The 19455-nt window shown below is 39.7% G+C and overlaps 1 long non-coding RNA gene across 1 annotated transcript in view; it reads left to right on the plus strand.

The window, feature by feature from the left end:
* The window catches only part of LOC141796785 (uncharacterized), a 93829-nt gene that overhangs the window by 14823 nt on the left and 59551 nt on the right, over positions 1-19455 (plus strand). Inside the window, exon 3 of the long non-coding RNA XR_012598903.1 lies at positions 1384-1468. This is a non-coding gene — a long non-coding RNA (uncharacterized LOC141796785). The remainder of the gene's footprint in view (positions 1-1383; positions 1469-19455) is intronic.

The following is a 19455-nucleotide window of genomic DNA, read 5'->3' on the forward strand; positions in this document are numbered from 1 at the left end:
ATCACTCTCAGTTATTTTTGGGTCGGTGAGAAGCAGAGTTTACTGGACCATTCACAATCTGAGATCACACTGAAGTCTGGTTCGGGCTGGATTTCTCTTTCTATGCTCATGTCCACTGACAGCGTCATCCTGACTACACATCATGTGTTTTAAAACCTTTATATCTTGCTTTGGTTTCAACCTGATGTTAAAACTGTTGGTTTGGTTTAATGTGGTTCATTTAAAACACAATGGTCACTGCAATTATGATGAAGTCAGGATCATTCAAAGCAATGATTTGTGAGACAGTCTGAGGTCACCACTAGATTTTCCTCTCACTGAACTCAACTTAAACCAAAGCATATGGTTAGGTGTAAAAAAAAAAATTTTAATGTTTGAAATGTGAGACCTCTGAGCTCTTTGAGCTTTTTCAGTTTTATCAACTTCAGAAATTGGTCTTTATTAGGAATTAAAGAAAAAAACCTCATCTTTTTGTCTCATTGGCTGTCCTTGCAAAGTCTGTGCGGAAGTTTTTGTTCATTTTCCCATTTCTCATCTTCAGCTTGAAGACAGAGCAAAACAAACAAACCTGAAAGCCGGCCCCGATGACTTCTCTCCTTTTATTGGCAGCTGATACGTGAACAAGAGCTTGTCTTGGCTGAAAAAAAGCAACTGCCGAGGCGTTGCTGGACCTCCAGACCTTTGTGACCAATGGCGTGTCATCCCTCACTTTGTCATGTTTAACTAAAACCAATCCTCATTTAAAGCAGCATCCATCAGTGTTAGTTGAGAACAATGACAGATTGCCTTTCTGCAGTGCTCAAAGCATCTGGATCCTTTCTTCACTCCCCTCTTTTATTTATAGTAAACAGCCTGAATAACAGCTGGGCAATGGGAATTTACAAGTTAATCAATTGTTTGTTAGGAGCCAGAGCAATACTACGCACCCAGCCATCTGCAAGTTAATGTTTATTTACCATGCTAATTTTCCCATAGGCAAAAGCTTATCTATTGATTTCTTCAAGAGAGATTTACCCACACTTAACATTATGATACACTTAATATAGAAAATGACACCCACATTAAGTATGTGGGAGTGTTTAAGTAAGTAAATGGGGATTTAAGTGTGAACTCTATGAGACCAGCAATGAAATCAGCTATTTAAAAAAGAAACACTGGAACAAAAAAAACACCACAAAACAAAAAAACAACACAAAACATAAAACAAAACAAAACAAAACACTGAGCAAAACAAAAAAAACTATGAGAGCAGTTACACTGTGGGATGTCCTGGAAGTCATATCAAGTTTCACTCACTCACTGATGATGCATCTGGCTGATCGCTGTTTATTCTACACACTTTGCTTCCTGTTTAAGTGGAGTTGCCTTTGTCTCTCCTTCCAGGTGTTTGTGCCTGTCGGCAGGGTCTTGGTCTTCTGTTCCCTCCTGCTCTCCCTCTGCACGGCAAGACAATGAGCCTCAGACACAGGTCAGTCACAAGTTTCCTTCAGCTAACAGCCAGCAGTATATTGGCTCCTTCACAATGATAGCACGTTCTTTGACATCATCAGAAAAAATGTCAGAAATACCATTTTTATTTCTGGTTTAAGACTTTTTGCAGTCATTTTGAAATAGTTCTCACATTGGTTTTCAAATTAGAGAATCAAATATATCAACTTTCTTATGTTCATGGTCCATTTAACCCCAGTAATAAGAAATATGTACCTAATGAAAGGGTAAAAAAATAATTTTATGAAGCACTGTAATACAACACATCTTGAAAACTTGTAAAAACACTATGGAGCAGTAAAATATTTGAGAACATGTAGAAAATGGAAAAATATTTTCCCATTAAATCTACTTTATTTGGCCATGCTATCTTGGCAGCCTTGAACTAGAGTTAGGATAGGGCACCATTTACAACTGTGCTGTGAGCACTGCTATTCACCTTTCCCTATTTCCCGGCTGCAGCACAGAAACCACACGCTACTTTATTTATAATCCAACCAACCTCAGAGTGTAACTCTTGCCCCGTACTCTTGCTCGCATCACACAGTGAGGTCACTTCCCTCTGCACCTCCACCACTGCTCTTGCATTCCAACATGGCTCTAGGACAGCAGCCCAGCAAAGCTCTGTACTCCTCAAATCACAAAGAGGCCCAGATCAGAGCCGAGCTGGACGCCAGCCAGGATCTGGGCCCTCACAGCCCAGGCAGCTGGGGGCAGCCTATAATAAGTGGGAGACAATGAGAACTAGCACACCTCCCACGCTTTGCATGTGGATGTTGATCCAGAATTGAAATTTAATGGTTTCATAGGTTTTCCATAGACCACACTAATTATGAACAGATATAAGAACCACTGACGAGATTGGATTGAATGTTAATGTTAAGTATATCTGTTTCACACAATAGATTTTGTTTCACGACAATAAGATGGATTAAAAATGTTTCTGCAAATGCAAAACTGTCAGGAACAATTTTTTTTAAAACACACATCAAGGAATAAAATGATATGTACTTTGCTTTAAAATGTTACGATTTTATAACTATTTATTCTATAATATTGTGGCTTGGTGTTTTCTTAGGCGTACATTTTTTTTACCCACAGATTTTTAAATCTTGGTTTTATTGCACTACATTTGTTTTTCTGCAAAACCTGCGCAGCTGAACAGTTTTCCAATAGTCATCAAAAACATGTATGAACATATATATATTTTTTTCACATGGGAAGCTGGACATATTAAAGGCCTTCTGTTTTAATGAATAATAATGAACAGTTCACTGTGATGTGGAAGGCGGTGGTGCTTTAATGGTCCCTCATAGCCTCTTAAGCCTCTGGTGATAAATCTCACACAGGCTCACTCGTATAACTAAAACCCAAACCTCATTCAACTTCACATCCATCAGTATTTGGCTGAAAGCGATGACAAAGCACTTTCAATTACACCAGTAACTGACTCTGGAAACAGTTCATAGCAGGGTCCAGCCTTGAAGACCAGGGGAAAAAAACACAAGTGGGGGAGGGTGGAATGGCTGGTAGGGCATCCGTTTGACTTGCTCCCAAATAATAAAAAGGGTGGTGTGACTCAGTGACACAAGGGATGCCGCCAGCATCGCGAAACCAAGGACAATTCACCTATTTTGTGTGCTGTCACCCCTGGAGTCTGATTTATGGTCAGGACATCCTTCCTACGACCTGTTCGTCCATCAGCCCAGCACTATAAGGATACTTCTGTGATTTGAGGCTGAAGTATCAAAGCGTCCTTAGGCAGGGCCCTTGTCTAGCACCAGAGGGCCCTGCCAGGCTGAATGGGGAGTGTGGCGGCTGGGAGGGAGAGCATCGCAGCAGCAGAGGAGTGCCGTTCTTAACCCTGAGCACCAGAGAAGAGAAGAGCTTTTTGAGAATCCATCAACTGTAAATGCTTCATTCTATAATGTTGCTGTTTTCTTTTCCATTTTTCAACCCAATTTGTAATTATATTACGTGGAGTGTGTGCTCTCTAAAAGTTAACATGGCGGTGTTTAATTGGAGTGATTTTACTCATAATTGCATGATCCTCTCTACCACTTTTGGCTTCCACTTTGTTTGAATAAGCAGGCTAATTTCAGCATCCGTACTCAAAATTAATCAGTGTAGCATACTTAATACTGAAGTTCAAAAATGAAATAATTGAGAAAATGTAAATCTGTTTTGTTGGGAGCCTTAACCATCAACAAAAAAAAGCACAACATCAAATGCAACAGTAGATAAGTGATGATCATTTTTCTCTCTTTTAAAAAGCCTTTATTACATAAATAAAAACAGAGCCTGATCCTCCAGAGTGCCTGATCTTTTAAAGCAGCTCTGACTTCAACCCCCCTGATGAAAGGCCCACACTAACATCAGGAGTCCAGAGCCTTTACTCTCTAACTTCAGGCAATTATGACACAGAGGAGATCTTTGCCTTCTGCACTCAAAAAGAAGAAGAAAAAAGGCATGCCTTCTTTCCAAGCTTAGTTGTAAAAATAAGCTTGCTCTCCTCAATTGCAGTCACCCCGTGCCCTTTGCAATAGCAGCAAGGATGTATCGGAACAAGCCATGGGGCAAAACAAATCACTTGTGATTTACAGAATTATAAAGATTTTAATAGCTGCAATGTTTCTCTCTCAGATTGGTCTTTATTTCCAGGAGTCAAAGTTTCCTGGCTGCCCCAGGCTTTTTAAAAGCAGTAATTGGCCAACAGAGAGACTCAGGATCTCCCTGAGTGATTGAGTGTATTTGTTGCTATGAACTTGAGGGTATCACTCTAAAGATCACAAGTCCAGGTTGTGAGAGCCTGCAACTTATCAAGCACAATCCAGTTTGCAGCCGAGGCAGCCAGACTACTTTTCCATACAGTTTTGTTTAAAGTTCTAACCTTTTTGTGCAACTTGATGTTTTTTTTTGCTGATTAGTTATGTTTCTAAATAATTCTGCGTAAACTAAAGGGCTCTGCTTTGTGAACTGAAGTCAGTCTGGAATTAATGCAGAATAATCATTGAGATAAAGGGCAGAACAGTTATTTTGGCATCTAGGATAACGATGCTTCTTCTGGTTTTTAAATAAAAAAAATAATTTATTTTTGTTTTTACTTTCTACCTGGAAATGAATCAGCACAACACTTTTTAACAAGAATATCTCCTTTGTATAACAGAGCAGTAAAAGCCACTCTAACAAAGAAAAAAGGAGCGAAGCTTTTCAGGAGTGTATCAGGCAGCACAAAGACACCGGATATTTTCAAATACCACGATTACAACCTTAACAAGTTTTCTCTGAATTAAACTGTTTCTTCACTTTTTAATTTCAGGCATGAGTATGCTGCCATTTTTTAAAAGGTATCAAGATTTATATTTACATTAATATCAGTCTTTTTGTTGGTAAAGCATTACATTTTTATACTACTTGTTTAATTCTTTAGAAAAGGCACTAAATATTACTTCTCGTGCTCTCAGATTAAAAACATGTGCTTCTTACCAGTTTGAAAAAAACAAGCCGGGCAGTAGCTTAGCTATATTAAGGAAATCCTCCAGGGAGGCATAATCGAGTTTGACTCTCTACCGGTGGTCTCCTTGTTAGTGTTGTGAGTGTCAGAACTGACAGTGCAGGTAGCTCAAATGCCACTTAAGGTTTTAGCTTCAGTGGCTTTTGGAGAGAAATGACCGTGACCTGTGCAGCTCGAGCCCACATCCCACACCCTTTCTGCCTGACAGCTGCTCAATGGCAAGTGTCTGCCAGCATGCCGAGGGGAACGCTGCCAAGCAGCCGGAGATGGAGATGATTACCACATCCCTGTCTCCCTCTCAGCCTGCTTGCTGAAAACTGATACCTACTAACAAACTGCTGTCAACATGTTAGCGAGGCACAGAGAGTGAGAGCAGTAGTCAGTGCTGAGAGAGGAAGGAAAGGGAGAAAAAGAGATGTGTGGGTGAGTCAATGTGAGGAGTCCAAACAAGTTAGGATTAATGACATCGAAACAGTTTTTTTTTCTGCTGTTTTCGGAGTTAACAGTAGTGCAGCGCACTTGAGGAAAGCAATCAGCGCTATGAGAAAAAACCTGGTGACACTCACACTGAGTGATGATAAAATGATGGATTTCAGACAGTGCAGTTCCAAGGTCACTAGCTTTCAGGCTACTGTAGCTCATCATGCAAAGTTCGGTATTTCTATGTGCTGGCACGAACATCAATATTGTATACAGAAAAAAACTCTAGTAAAGTTACTTTTCATACTTTAACAAGTATAATTTGTGCAAATTGACTGATATGTGTCAAAAGTTGCTACTTTCTAAGTTGTTACGGTGTGGGAAAGATATGCAAATTGCAGCAGACCTTTACTCCAGTCACTTGAAACCCAGGCTTCCCTGCTGGGTAAAAAACAAATACAGTCCTTAGAGAGAAGTGTTATAAATGTCATTGTTTCTGAATAAATCTCCCACTGCGCCACTTTTTGGTGAAATAAAAGAAAAATCACAGCTGACATATATTTCTTTAATTGTTGCAGAGGGGGGCAGGAAGCAGCATGCCGTAGCTTGAATTATGGGTAATTAGAATATCGCTGTGCTTAATTACAAAAGATTTTGATTGTCTGATTTTCAGCAGAAGGCCTTTTCTTAGCTACTTTCTTAATACACATTTGTTTTTGAAGATTGGGAATGACAATTATGATAATGTGCATCCCAGCATGAAATATTTTTCCAAGACAAGCAAACAGGACAGACATGATGCATATTTTTTGAGAAATGCTAATTAAAGACATTGTAACAATCTATTTTGTATTTTCTTGTCATTTGACAATGAAGCTGAAATAACAGGAATTATTCCCAGAATGCTGCTACCGGTTATGGTACAGTGGTGTGACAAGAAACTTATAGAGGATTAAAAAAAAATCTAAGATATCGTGAAAATCAACCATAATTCAGCATTGTGTGTTTAAAACTGTGCAACTATGTGGGTTGTAAAAGAAAAGTTACTAACTCAGGTAAATGGTGTTGTAACAGGCTTTCTGCCCAATTGAAAAATGACCATTGCTTTAATAGAGAACAAACTTTGTCCACTGAATCATGTGGTTCTGCAGCGCTTAGTGAGTTATGTCTTATGTTTTGTGCTAAGTTAATAAATGCCACAAATAAAAAAAAGAATCAGGGACAAAATAAAACTGTCTGCAGTAATTCACTCTTGAACTTTGTTGAGCAACAAGATAAGTATTTCTCCAAAAATCAATTTTTGAGAAGAGACAATGGAAACAAACCTAAGTGCTAGTTTGAACCAACCCCACAAGGCTTCCAGGGAAACCACCGAGCCTAAGAAGCACTTTATTAGCCAGCAGGAGGGGGGGGTCAGGAGGACCAGCCCTATCATTGATTGAGGTTGGAGGATGCATCCACAGCTGCACTTTCTCTAAATTTCTAAGAGTAAATATGCACCTTTGAAGTGGGGGGTGCCTCGGAGCACTCCTCTGCACAGATTGTGTGGGTTTCTGTGGGGAGCTGTAGTTACGGGAAAGATCAATGGACAGGGCATTAGGGGGAAGAGTACACTACACTGTCCAGCCCTCCAGCCTACAGAACAACTCAGCAGCTCCTACATGGCCAGTATTATTGAGCTCCAGGCAGTTTAATTCTCCATGCTGTTTTCTCAGACTGATAAATTTCAACCTTTTCCGGCTGCAAAATATGTCGGAGGAAAAAAAGATGAAATATGCTCTGAACTTTATATACAGAACAACTAGAGTTTGCTTCGTATTAGTCTGCTGCTCCTTTTTTTTCCTAACACATCTACTCATATTCTCAATGCGATTTTTAGAAAATATGTGCAGAAATATATTTGAAACAGCGCCTGTCTGAACACTTGGTTGCTCTGCTGTTGCAGGGTCATTATTTCTGTCTAAGGCAACAGTTTTGGTATGAAATCCTGCTAATATCATTAAATAACTTGTGAAAAAATGCAAAATTTAACCATTTTAGTGTAAGGATGCAGCTTGTAATTTCTAAACCTTTGTCAAAAAATCAACTACTATTTTTAACTGGAATCTTCTACATAATAACTGACTGGAAAACTTTTCAGTCCATCTCTTAAAGGCATGGAAAAACCCATATCCTGCTCATTGTGGGGCTGGATATATGTACTTGTGGCAGGCTGTAAGTGCATTATACTAGTGCTGAACACACAGCTTCCATATTGTGGTTTGTAAAGACTATAGAAAAGCCTTTTGGGGTAACCACTCATCCATATGAGGCAGATCTGCTGGTGGTTGGTGTACAATCGTAAGGGAGCTAAGATATTATGGTCCTTACTCTTCTATTATACGGTGAAAGATGTCTCAAATTTATTTTTATTAGGTAACAAGACATTACACAGAGGAGAAAATAACAGCAGTCATGGACTGAATCTATCATTTTATCAGCTGGTATTTTGAATGGATCTAAATTATTACGGTACTATAAATGCTGATGCTGAGAGGACGGCGTGTATCATCCCAGCAGAGTGTCAGAGTGTCGTGCCTCTGCGCTCTCAGGTGTCGCTGGGTTTTGGCTCCACCAGCCTTGCAGATACAGCCAGAGAGAGTTAGCATTTACAACCCTTGTCACACTCTACAAAACACTGTGTCACTCAAGCACAGCCTGTGTGGCAGCTCTGGCATTAATGGAGACGTTGACATCTTCCGACAGAGTGTTTATCTAATACTAATGCTAAGCAACCAGAGCCAGTCGTCGCCCCCACACGGAGCCATCGAAACCTCACCACAGACCTCACTGTCTGGCAATCACACCAGTTTTTCCCATTCATCCCTCAAAATTTACAGCATTTATAACAAAAGCTTTGCTGTTGCTCAAGTCTGTTTTTTTTTTTTAATCCTTGAGACAGATATTTCTGAGCCACCATCTAACACACAGCCAGCCTGCTTCACAGGTGTTTAAGACGAAGTTGAGTGAATGTATGACAAATTGCGGGGAGCATCACCTGTGTATGCGGACGTGAATCATCAGCTTAGGACCTCCAACAAAAGCTGTTTACATATTTCTGCTGCGGTGTTTTTCTCTGACATTTTTTCTTGCTGCATTCTCTCACACCAACACATGAACTGGCCTCTTTAAGGGGAATCAGGCTTGCATTAAGGGAAGATGAATAAAATCGAAATCTAGTTTCAACACTTTAAAGCTTTATAAAGACATCCTTGAAAATTTCTTCTTTGATTTTATTCACACACATCAAGTACACACACATTTTCTTACAATGCTGTATACTTGGAAAAATGTTGAGAAATGTTGAAGATAAAAAGGCAAACAGTAGTTGTTTGTAGCTAAACATATTGTGCAGTATACAGTGCACAAAAGGCCATAAAAATTCCTATATATTCCTATATGTTTCAGAGACTGACGATGGGTTCATGAGTGTATGGAGCTATCTTTAGAGGATTGATTTCCCATACTGCCACGCAGTTGGCTGCATTTATATTCCATGCCTGTGGCTCTGTGACCCCTGGTTCTCCTTTGATGTGGCAGGCAGAAGCACAAACCAGGATGAGGCAGAGAGAGAGAAAGCAGAGGGAAAGCAAAAGGTGAAACAGTCTACAATGGGAGGAGGGGGGTACAGATTTTTCTTGTGGTTGCAGGTTTCTTGGAGGGATGAGAGGACAGGATGAGGGAGTGTTAAAAAAGACCAGTATGAGTTTGCAGTGCCCAGCAATGAAGCCATCATCTGACAGATCTGTGAGAGTTTGCACTGAGGGCGGGTTGGTGGTGGGTGGGCAGAAAAGAAGCTAGGCTGAGGGGAAGGGATCGGGTGATGGTGGGGGGTTGGGAGAGGGCACGACGGTGGCGCGAGCTGATAGAGACGTCAGCGCCGCTTCAGTAATCTCACGACGGCTGGCCGCGGCAAGGGGCCATGAAGGGGCCCACGAGAGCAGAGGCATGATAGAGCAGACCACCCCGACAACACTAGCAGGGGGCCGGGCAGTATGGACAAATCAAAGCAGGAAGAAGTAATTTTTGAAAAATTACAGAAATCTCCATGGAAATTAGCATGAAACACTTTCTAATCTCTTGCTTTTCACCGTGGACGATAGGGGTCAGTGCTTCAAGTTCTCCAGCCCTTGCTTTCTCTTTCCCTCTCGCCCCATCCCTAATTTCATTATTCCCTCTTGATTTTTTTTCTCCCTCCTACTTTTTTATGTATACTCATATTACAGCCTGACACTCTGAAATAGCCCCCCCCCCCCCGCTCATATTCTTCAACCTTTCATTTGCTTGAACCCTTTTCCATTGACCACAATTAAACGTTTAGATTTCAAAGGCAAATCAAGGGAGAGCCAAGCCGTGCCCTCAGAGTGACACAGGATCAAGCTGCTGGGTGCTTTGGAGCCTCACATGGGGTGAATCCCCCAAGATTTGTCCTCTGCACCCTTCCTTTCGTGCTTGTAGTGTTTGTCAGAACTCAGAACGCTGTTCAAATGAATGGGAGGAGTGCGACACCCCTGGTTGTGACCACGCGGTTATTGGTGATCAACCGCATTTACGGCAGTACAATGACAGACTGATCCCGAACTCTCTCATCACAATTGCTGTCGATTTCAACAATACGGGACAAAAAGTACTCCAGAATGTGGTCGTGAAACAGCATTGTAGATATGCAAACCAGACTTAAAAACTATTCTGCAGTTTATGGGGGTCTTTTTGTACTGAAGTTTTGATTGGATTTGCATTAAGCCCTCAATACAAATATAACTTAATGTGAGAAAGCAGTTTCTAGTCATCTTTAGGCTCCTAAAGAATATAAAACGAGTCATGTTCTTTTGAAGTAAAGAGGAAACATATTTTTAGTTCAATTCATGAAAAATCAGCAGTGATATATGAATGGTGTAAATTTTATGACTTGTTTCACTGATGTCTATAGGGAGGAAAGTGTATTGATACAGTTTTATCAAATATAGTCGGACTGACAAAAAGCAAGTTATTATTATTATTTTCTTTCATTCTGTGTCCAAGGCAACCAAAATGTTGTCCTCTTTCATGGCCGCGGTCATATCATCAAACATTGTATTAAACAGAGCCGCTCCTGCTTCACTGAAGCACTTCCTCAGAGAAAGAGAGACAGACAGAAAGAGAGAGAGAAAGGGAGACTTTGTTATTGTGCTACATGCAAATTGTTCCTCCTCGTGTATTCTGTTCAAGGCCGCACAAAATATTAATATTACATTTATTTTAGGTAAAATAGAAAAAGGGTACATGATGGTTAGAGTGTTACAGAACACAGCTTGAATGATACAACATACTTTTAAACCAAATTGAAAAAAAGGACAAAAGTGTGACATTATTTTTTTATTTTGGGTGAATGAGTGATTATATTTTAGAAATTAATTATCAGATAAATTAAACATAAAAAATGTTACTTCTCACAAACTAAGTATTAGGGGAAAAATGAATTAATGAACCTCCAGAAAAATTCAATTGAGACATTTTGAAAAGAGACCAGGGTCTGCTGAAGCCTGAGTGCATTCAAGAGTCAATGAAAAAAAATTAAATTGGGTTATCTTTCGGGTCAGGTGTATTACAACCTATAAAAATAACTACATTTATTCAGCACAACAACAATGCATCTGAAGTTTATGAAATATTTTTTCATTACATTTTGTGAAATATTTTTTGATTTTTGTTTTGTTTATTTTTTCTTGTTCAATTTATTAATATATTGTCATAAACCAAAAAACACATCCCCGTCCCTGTTGTCATCTTGGCACATTACTGAATGAAGCCCCTGAACTTACCATGTCAGATCACTTCTATGTCTGCTTTATTAAAAATGAAGATACACACAAATTCACTAATGGGTCCAGTAGACAAGATAGAAATAATGGTCATTGGCTGTGGGAGTGAAATAGTGGCATTTGATTAGCATTACATTGTATGCTGATTCATTGGAAATAGCTATAGAGTGCTGCTGGTGGGGACTTAATTAGAGTACTTGCAGACTTGGCACTTTGCAGTGACAAGCTGTAGGAATTGGTATAAGATATAGAAACCTCTGTAACCTCTAGTTAAAACTTCTCTTCCGTTCTAACAGTTTGCCCTCTAATTAAGCTCCAGAGTTGGATTGTCTGTTTTTTTTCCAAACCATTCTCATGCAGTTTTGCTAATTGCAACCATAGAAAATGACAGTGTTGTCCAAAATCATGTGTGCTATTGTCTAACATGTCAGAAATGACCCAGTATGGAGGGACATTTACTGAATGCACATAAAGCTTGAGTAAATATTCTTAATTATCATTTAAAAATAACAACAAAGATTTCACGTTTTTTTCAAAAAACCTTCTTTTTTGTCATTTCTAAACGTAATATCAGAAAGGACTATATGCAATCAATGTAGAATGAAATGTTAAAACATCTCCTTAAATATTTTCCATAATAGTTAATTTATACATGTTCAAGACATTTTTTAAATTGAAAATATTTCTCTGATGCTATGTTTAATGTGCTCTGAAGGAATATATAACAAGGGTACACGGATATAAAGCTTTGGACCTCATTTAACCTGGATGGTGCAAACATTTGGCAGGGTCTGAGTGTACCTGCTCTAGCTGCGGTTCTGCCAGTAATAGATAGATGGCACTGTATCCAAGGTAGAGCAAAGGGCCAGAGACTTCTCTCTCCCATCTCTCAGGGTCTTACTCTCATTATCCATCCGAAAATTAACCTGTCAATTTATCAATCAACACCATCTTGAGTTTCTGCCTCCTGTTTGGCGACTAGCATTGCAACGACGCTGACGCGCAGATAACCAGGAGGTATGTTTGTTAGTGTAGTGAATGAGTGCATTATCACTTAAATGACTGCTATGAATCACAATTGCTGCCAGGGGGTTGATAAGAGGAAAATACACAGACAATTTTATTTTAAAGTATATATCTGTTTATGTATTCTTTTATGTAGTGCAAAAATAAGGTCAAGGCTGGGCCCGCTGTGTTTTGGCTTTGTTGCACACAAAAGTCCCATACAGTGTGAGGCCAAGTTGTTTTGTAAAGACTGAATCCTTCATCAGCACCCCAGTGAATAGAAGGAATTTACACTATTACCAGTGTGCATTTAATTGAAAATACATTTTTCAACACAGCTGTGTTTTTTATGTCAGGAAAGCTTTATGCAATAAAACAAAATTCAACACACCAGAAAAATGTGTCCATGAAAAAAAAAATGTTTTAAATCACTGACACACATAATAATGATTGTTTTTTATCATTGTTATTGTTATAAAATAATTGTTTATAATAATCCTCAACAAAATAATGTAACATTAATTGGCAGCATGAACTATGTTTGTTAATTTAAGCACAGAAACAAGGGGTGTACTTGCTGTATGATTCTGGCCTCTTTAGTCTTTGAATTACTATTTAAAAATCAGAAATAAAAATAAGAGATTTTATAGATGTTCACATTATTCATTTAAATTTATTATCAGAGCCTCTTTAAATCGTGATTTTTTTTCTTGTTAATTTAAAGGCATGCTGCAGAGTTGTTCCTGTAAGTACCAATATTATAGTTTAAAATTGTTTCAACGACATTGTACACACTATCTAATTCTTTTCTATTGATTGTGGAGTTAATGTTACATCTGCTCTTCAAAATATCTTAAAGAGAAGCAGATTGAAATATGTGTTTGCATGCTCAGCATGCTACAGAGTTCTAATAAGCTCTGGGACATGTCTTTATCTCCAAATGGGTTCTAATGTGATAAGCTAAACTAGACTCTCAAAAATCCCTACCAAGTGCATCCACGGGTGGGGGACCTCAATCGCTTCAGTTCATTCTTTTTTTTTCCTAGTATTTCCCTCTTCTCTTTTCAGGTTATTAGCCGCTACACGACTGGATCGCCTGAAAATGGAAGGTCGCAAACAAAACCAGATAGGGGTTGTGAATAGCAGGAGGGACTTCTCTTTTTCCAATTGTTGTTATTTGCAAATGGCCTTATTGTGTCAAGGTGTTGGAGAGGAGGGGGCGCTAGTGAGGAAAAATGGCGGGGACTATTTTAATACGCTGACAAAAAGGCGAAAGTAAAAGAAACACAACATCTGGTAATTTGTTTCAGCAAGCTTAGCCTAATGATGTAAGCAGATTACTTTCCAACAGAGTAAGAAAGGGCCATTGGGGGCTCTTTTGTCTTTCTTTTTTCTTTTTGCGTGCCCCTTTATAGGTTTGTCTCCCCATTAAGATCGAGACAGAAGCCACTGGCATTTACAAGCAAGTTCATTCTAGTGACTCTCTGTATGCTCCTCCATGCTATTTGATAATTCACAGACTCAAGAGGTGGATTTTGATCAAATCAGAAAATTTCTGGGCACACAGCAGGGTCTTATTTTGCTGGCTATTCTACCGTCTTAAAGGGGGAACCACCCTGACAATCTGAGGCAGGATGTAAGCCCTCAATGCTGTGGGTGTGGGTGCCCCTGGCCCGATTTGCTCCCTCTCCACAGAGAGCAGAGATCAGTGGTATGCCCAGATTGAAAGGGAGGGCAAGGACCCGGCGTGATGAAGGACACTGGCTCCCTGTCAATGTGTGGAGGAGACTGGAGGATGAAACACACCATTAAGACCAATTTAGAGTGCTGCTCTAAATTTCAGCAGGACTGATCGATCCTGACAGGAGGGCATCGTACCGCCTGCCAGATCACTTAAACCACTGCCCCTTGTCTCACGTTGCTTAATGTCATGTCGTTGGCTATCATTCCCCGTCAAACAGTGAGCTGCTGGATTTCATTTCAATTACTACTTGTAGGATTACCTTTTATTTCTCACACATCAGTAATCAATGAGGATTTTGATAATAATGTCATAATGCGATCTCAGTGCTGCATTCTGTCCTTTTTCTCCCTCTTTTCTTAATCCAAAGTGAAATCCTCTGAGACCAGCTGTCCTGTTGGTTTATTGATTTTTTTCCCTTTGCTCTGCGAACATCGGACAGAAACTTCACAACCAAGGTACAGAAAAGAGACTAGACCGTACTCAAGGGCTTAACCATCAGGCAGGTAGTTTACAACAACAGATTATAATACAATTTATTTATTAAACTCTTTGCGTACATGAATGCTACTTAGAAGGATTCACAGAATATAAAAGGACAGGTATTCTTAATCTGACAGAATAAAGCCATGAAAGGTTGAAGCAAAATCTTCTGTAAACAGACACTAAAAAAGGATAGACATTTAATAGATAAAACAATATACATAATAAAAACAAAACTTTTAATTCCATCAAATTGATATATTAAATCTTACGCTGTGTAAAAATGCAGGATATGTTTGTTGTTGAAAGTCCCACAGTAGCACACTCTGCATTATTATTGCAGCTATTCTTTCTGCCTGCGCTGACATTTTATATGCCATCTATTTATTAGTTGGGATGTTCATTGCGGCAGCTCAGGTTAAGTATCTTGCTCAGTGTCTGACTGGAGATATTGAACCTGCAGCCCTCTTGTACCAAGTTCAGTTCCCTAACCACAACCAGTTTGCCCCTTTGAAGGATGAGGTCTCTGGCAGAGTGCTGCTATGTATACCACACAGACAGTGATCTATTCTGTGTCTCATATCATGTTGCTCCATGTCACTGACTGATGTTACCTGCATCCCCCCGCGATGATTAGATCCATGACTGCGCCTACAGTTCCCTTATAAAATCACTTCCTTTCTTTTAACCCTCAAGATGCTGAGTCCTCTATGAGAGGGAGAAGAGCGAGTGAGGGGATTGGTGAGGGAGGAAGAATGAGTGAAGTTATTTTAGAGGATGATATTGCTTCGTTGCTGTCAGTCCATGCTTGACAAATGTTCCTCATCTGAGTTGGTGACATGCTGCACTGTATAAACGGGTTATGAGCTGGAATATAAGTTATGTAAGTCACAATGCTTTGAGACATCTGCTAAGCACATTCATATGTAATGGAACATAATGTAATAAAAATAATGGAGGCAACATGGAAGATTTATCCCCCATTGAAAGCGTCTGGGCTCTGCTTTATTGCAACCTTCCACCTGCGTCCTGACAACATGAGGAGCAGGAGAACCAAGTGATGTCGTTGGCTGCAAAGATTTTTGTTTTAAACCCTAACTAAGGTTTGCATTCTTAAAAACATAAAACATTTAAATGTGTTTTCTGTCCACATAAGTGACATTTGAACAACAAAAAAAACAGTCTTAATGTAAAATCACTCCAAGTGAAGAAAATATTTTATAATCAGTAGGAATGATGGTTCCTCAGTTTCTCAGAAAATTGAAAAAATCTGAAAGAAATGCTGCTGAAAGCACCACCATTATTTTTAAATATATTTGAATTATATTAGTAGTGCTACTTTTGCACAAGTAATAAAATTTAAGGTTAAAAATCCAGTGTTTTCCATGATTAAGAAGGAAGTGAACTACTACGAGCCTGTTGTACCTTTAATGATTTGCCTGGTGTGTATCTTCAGGGGCTGTCTGTGCCACCAACTGAGGCGTTAATACAAACATAGCAGATAATTTGTGAACTAACCTGTTTTTAAGTGGCTTTCTGGAAAAGTGTGACTGGCAGGTGGGGAAACATGGCAGAAGTAATTAGGCATTTGCTGTTAGTGAACCGTCTTGAGAATTAAGATTTTCAGGTAATAGAACTTTGAAATCAAAGGATTATGATGTTGGTCTTTTTTGATATTAGTGAATCAGTTTATTTATTTACAAATGTTTTAGAAATAAGGCAACAAGTAATTCTACCAAAAGAACATCCCTTTAAATAATCTCATTAGCTTTGGCTGTTTTCTTTTAAAAAAATAAATAGTAGGGCAATTGATGAAGTCTTAGCTCCACCTTCGCCGCCTCTCCATTTTGTAATCACAGGCAGTTTGGCAGCACAACGTAATTAGTTTGCACGCCAGATTTCCCATGAGTCCCAACCTAGCTCAAAGCCAATCCCTTCCTCATCAGCAGCCCAGAGACTAAACACCTACTTTATCTGGTTCCCCCAAGGCTGTCCGTCCACGGGGGAGTCGGGGTGCCCTCAAAAACATTGCCAATGAGGGCTCCAACGCCTCAGGCTGATATGGGTGAAACTTCAGATGGCAGATGGCACAGCAAAGGGAAAACGACCATATCTTTAAGATAGAACTGCCAAACAAAAGTGGAACATCATATCCTGGAGCCTTCGTCCCAGGGCTCAGATTAAAGCATGAAATATATGTTTAGAGGAGCCACAAATGTCTTCATTTCAAAACCTGTAAGTGATCAAAGTGTGTGATGTGTGGAGGCATGCTGCAGGGGATTTTCATGTTTTCACCAGTTGACAATAACAGAGGAAATGTTTCACAGCTTGTTCTAATGTGATCATTGATAAACAAGGCTGCAGATGCATTGTGTCATTTGGAACAGCAGCTATCTCCTGTAGATTATGGTGCCTTGCTTCACGTCATAAGCACATCTCAACATGATCTGTATTTCTTTTAATCTTTGTGACTGGATTCCTTATTTGAAAAAATTGTGAAGGCCACTGTTTTCTCTATCTTATCAACTTCACTCTTTGCCATTGTATTTGTAGACATGCATACATCTGAATTACCTCTGCCAGTCAACAGCAAGTAGTGATCGGGCAGTTTTCAATACCACTAGGCCCATCTGGGAGAAGGACCCTTTTCATTCGACATACTTGGCTGCTTGTCGCCTCACCATAATGGGCACGCTGAACGAGCTCTGAAGCAATAGCCAATTAAATGCCTTGAAGGGGATGCCTCGAGGCCCCGCATGAAAGGCTTCAGGTGTGAAATGCTTGTTTTTCAAGAGTGCTGCAAATGTTGGCTGCTTTCAAGTTTGCTATTGCCCTGCTGGCTTCCCCTCGCAGCCCACCCCGGCAGCCCTTCTCATGTGGAGGAGGGTAGAGGCTAGAGGTGATGGGCAAGAGAAGACCACTTAAGTACAATTTTCTATTCAGTGTTCCAAACCTGTGCACTCTCATGTTTTTCACTGCTGCCTCGTAACAGCGAGCAGAGTTTCAGATGATGCAGACAATAGCTTTTTAGCGCACAATGGAGAGAAGAGGAGAAGCTGAAGGGCAGACGGGGGGTAACATGGATGAGACAGAAAGTCTGTGCACGAATCCAAACCAGAGGCTGCGGTGGCCGGGTGATGGCGGGGGTTGCCTGGGAGGGGGCTTAAAAGGAGATGGATTGTTTGCTAATTGTGGGCATTTCTGACCAGAACATGACAGGTTCAATGACTACTTTAATGCGTTATTGAATACAATAGAAGCTTGAAATGCAATTGTGAGAGAAGCTTCTGTTTTAGAGACTTGTTTTCAGCTCCTCTACAGGAGGGAAAAAAGTTCATTCATGGTTCAAGTGTAAGAATAGGCTGCTGTGTCTCTTTGCAGCAATGACTGTTAGAGCCTACATTTGTATCTAAAGTGTTTTATCTAACTACTGTATTCCTACTCTCATTCCTCCAGTACAGAAGTTAGGAAACGTTCTTAGATCATTGAGGGGGAACATTAAGAGGTGCCTGCGGGAACTAAGAGGGAATAAAACCGGGGGTATTAATCTTATTAGGATCATACATCACCGTAGTGTCAGGTGAGGAGACAAATGAATGGGTGCCTGTTTATCTGAGCTAAGCTATGTGGTTTACCTAGCCATCGCTCAGGGCACATATTGCCACTAATAAATTGGTTAAGTCTGAGCAGAGTGATTGTAATGAAGTTAAGGGACCGGCTCGTCTGAGCTCTCGCCACTGCGGCCCACCGTTCTCGCATCCCCCTTTTTATCTGTCCAGAGTGGGAGAGGCCTTTCGATAAGATGAAGAGAGGAGAAATCAAAATAAATGGAGTCCATTAAAAGCAGCAATGCATCAACTGCTTGATAAAGTGATTAATAAACAGGGTGGGATTGTGATTGATTAAAGCATTTAATCAAACTGTTAAAAAGCACTATTGGCAATGGTGCATAAATGCCCTGCATATTTAAAATGAATAAAACACTATATAACCATTGTTTATTCTCTTTAAAATGTACACCTATGCTGATCTGAAACATCTACAATAATCTGCTTCAGCTGAAAAAAAAAAAAACTGAGTGCAGTTACATTTCTTGCACCATTAATCAAACCTGTGCCCTGATATGTAGACATTGTTGCTCTTTCAAATCCTTTCACATCTTTTCCCCCATTTAACCAAAAGAGCAGAGATTGACTTAACAACATGGAGTCATTAAAGATGTTTTAAATGTCTCTGCATACACTTGCATTAGGCTTCCAAACACTTAGTAATCAATGACTAAAATCACTTGCAAATTCTGAGGTGGCGGCTGAGTGGGCAGTGACAGACTGGTAACAGCGTCTGTGAGACTTAAATGTCATTCAAATTCGCTAATGCAAAGAGAAATACATAGAGCAGATTGACACATCCAGCTCAGGAAAGTTCAACCCTGATGTATAGCACATTAAGGTAGGAAATTACAGATGTTGTAATTATCAGCAACGAGCGACCTCATGTGCTTAAAGGTGTTGGGTTAAAGTACTTGTACTTTGCTTTTAAGATGTGTAGCACAAGAAGAAAAAAGAGATTGGCATGTCTTTGCAAATGGCATGCTTTTATTGAAATAAATGGGGTAAATTGGGAGAAAGTAATGTTAAGAATCAACGCCACAGTCAGAAGAAATGTGTGATGTTCATTCACCTTCATGAGCTGCAGAGTTGGAAAGAGAGGGTATGTTTATTCTGCTTGTCATTTCCTCCAGTTATGAACATACTTCTTTATGTATGTATCTTTTCTGACCAAAACAGGCATTAAATGTTAAATACGAATAAAGTCTTTACTGTTAGAACAATTCACTTATTTATTAGACCTCAAACCCTTATGTGCTCTGCCTTATCTTTAAGGTATGTCTGAGGTTTTACAATTATAGCCTACAGGTATAAAAACAAAGTGAAGAAGATTTCCAAGAACCTGAGGGAAGGGTG

Source organism: Halichoeres trimaculatus, unplaced genomic scaffold (assembly GCF_033239565.1).
Source record: "Halichoeres trimaculatus isolate MK-OKI-2021-1 unplaced genomic scaffold, fHalTri1.1 fHalTri1_scaffold_10, whole genome shotgun sequence".
NCBI lineage: Eukaryota > Metazoa > Chordata > Actinopteri > Labriformes > Labridae > Halichoeres > Halichoeres trimaculatus.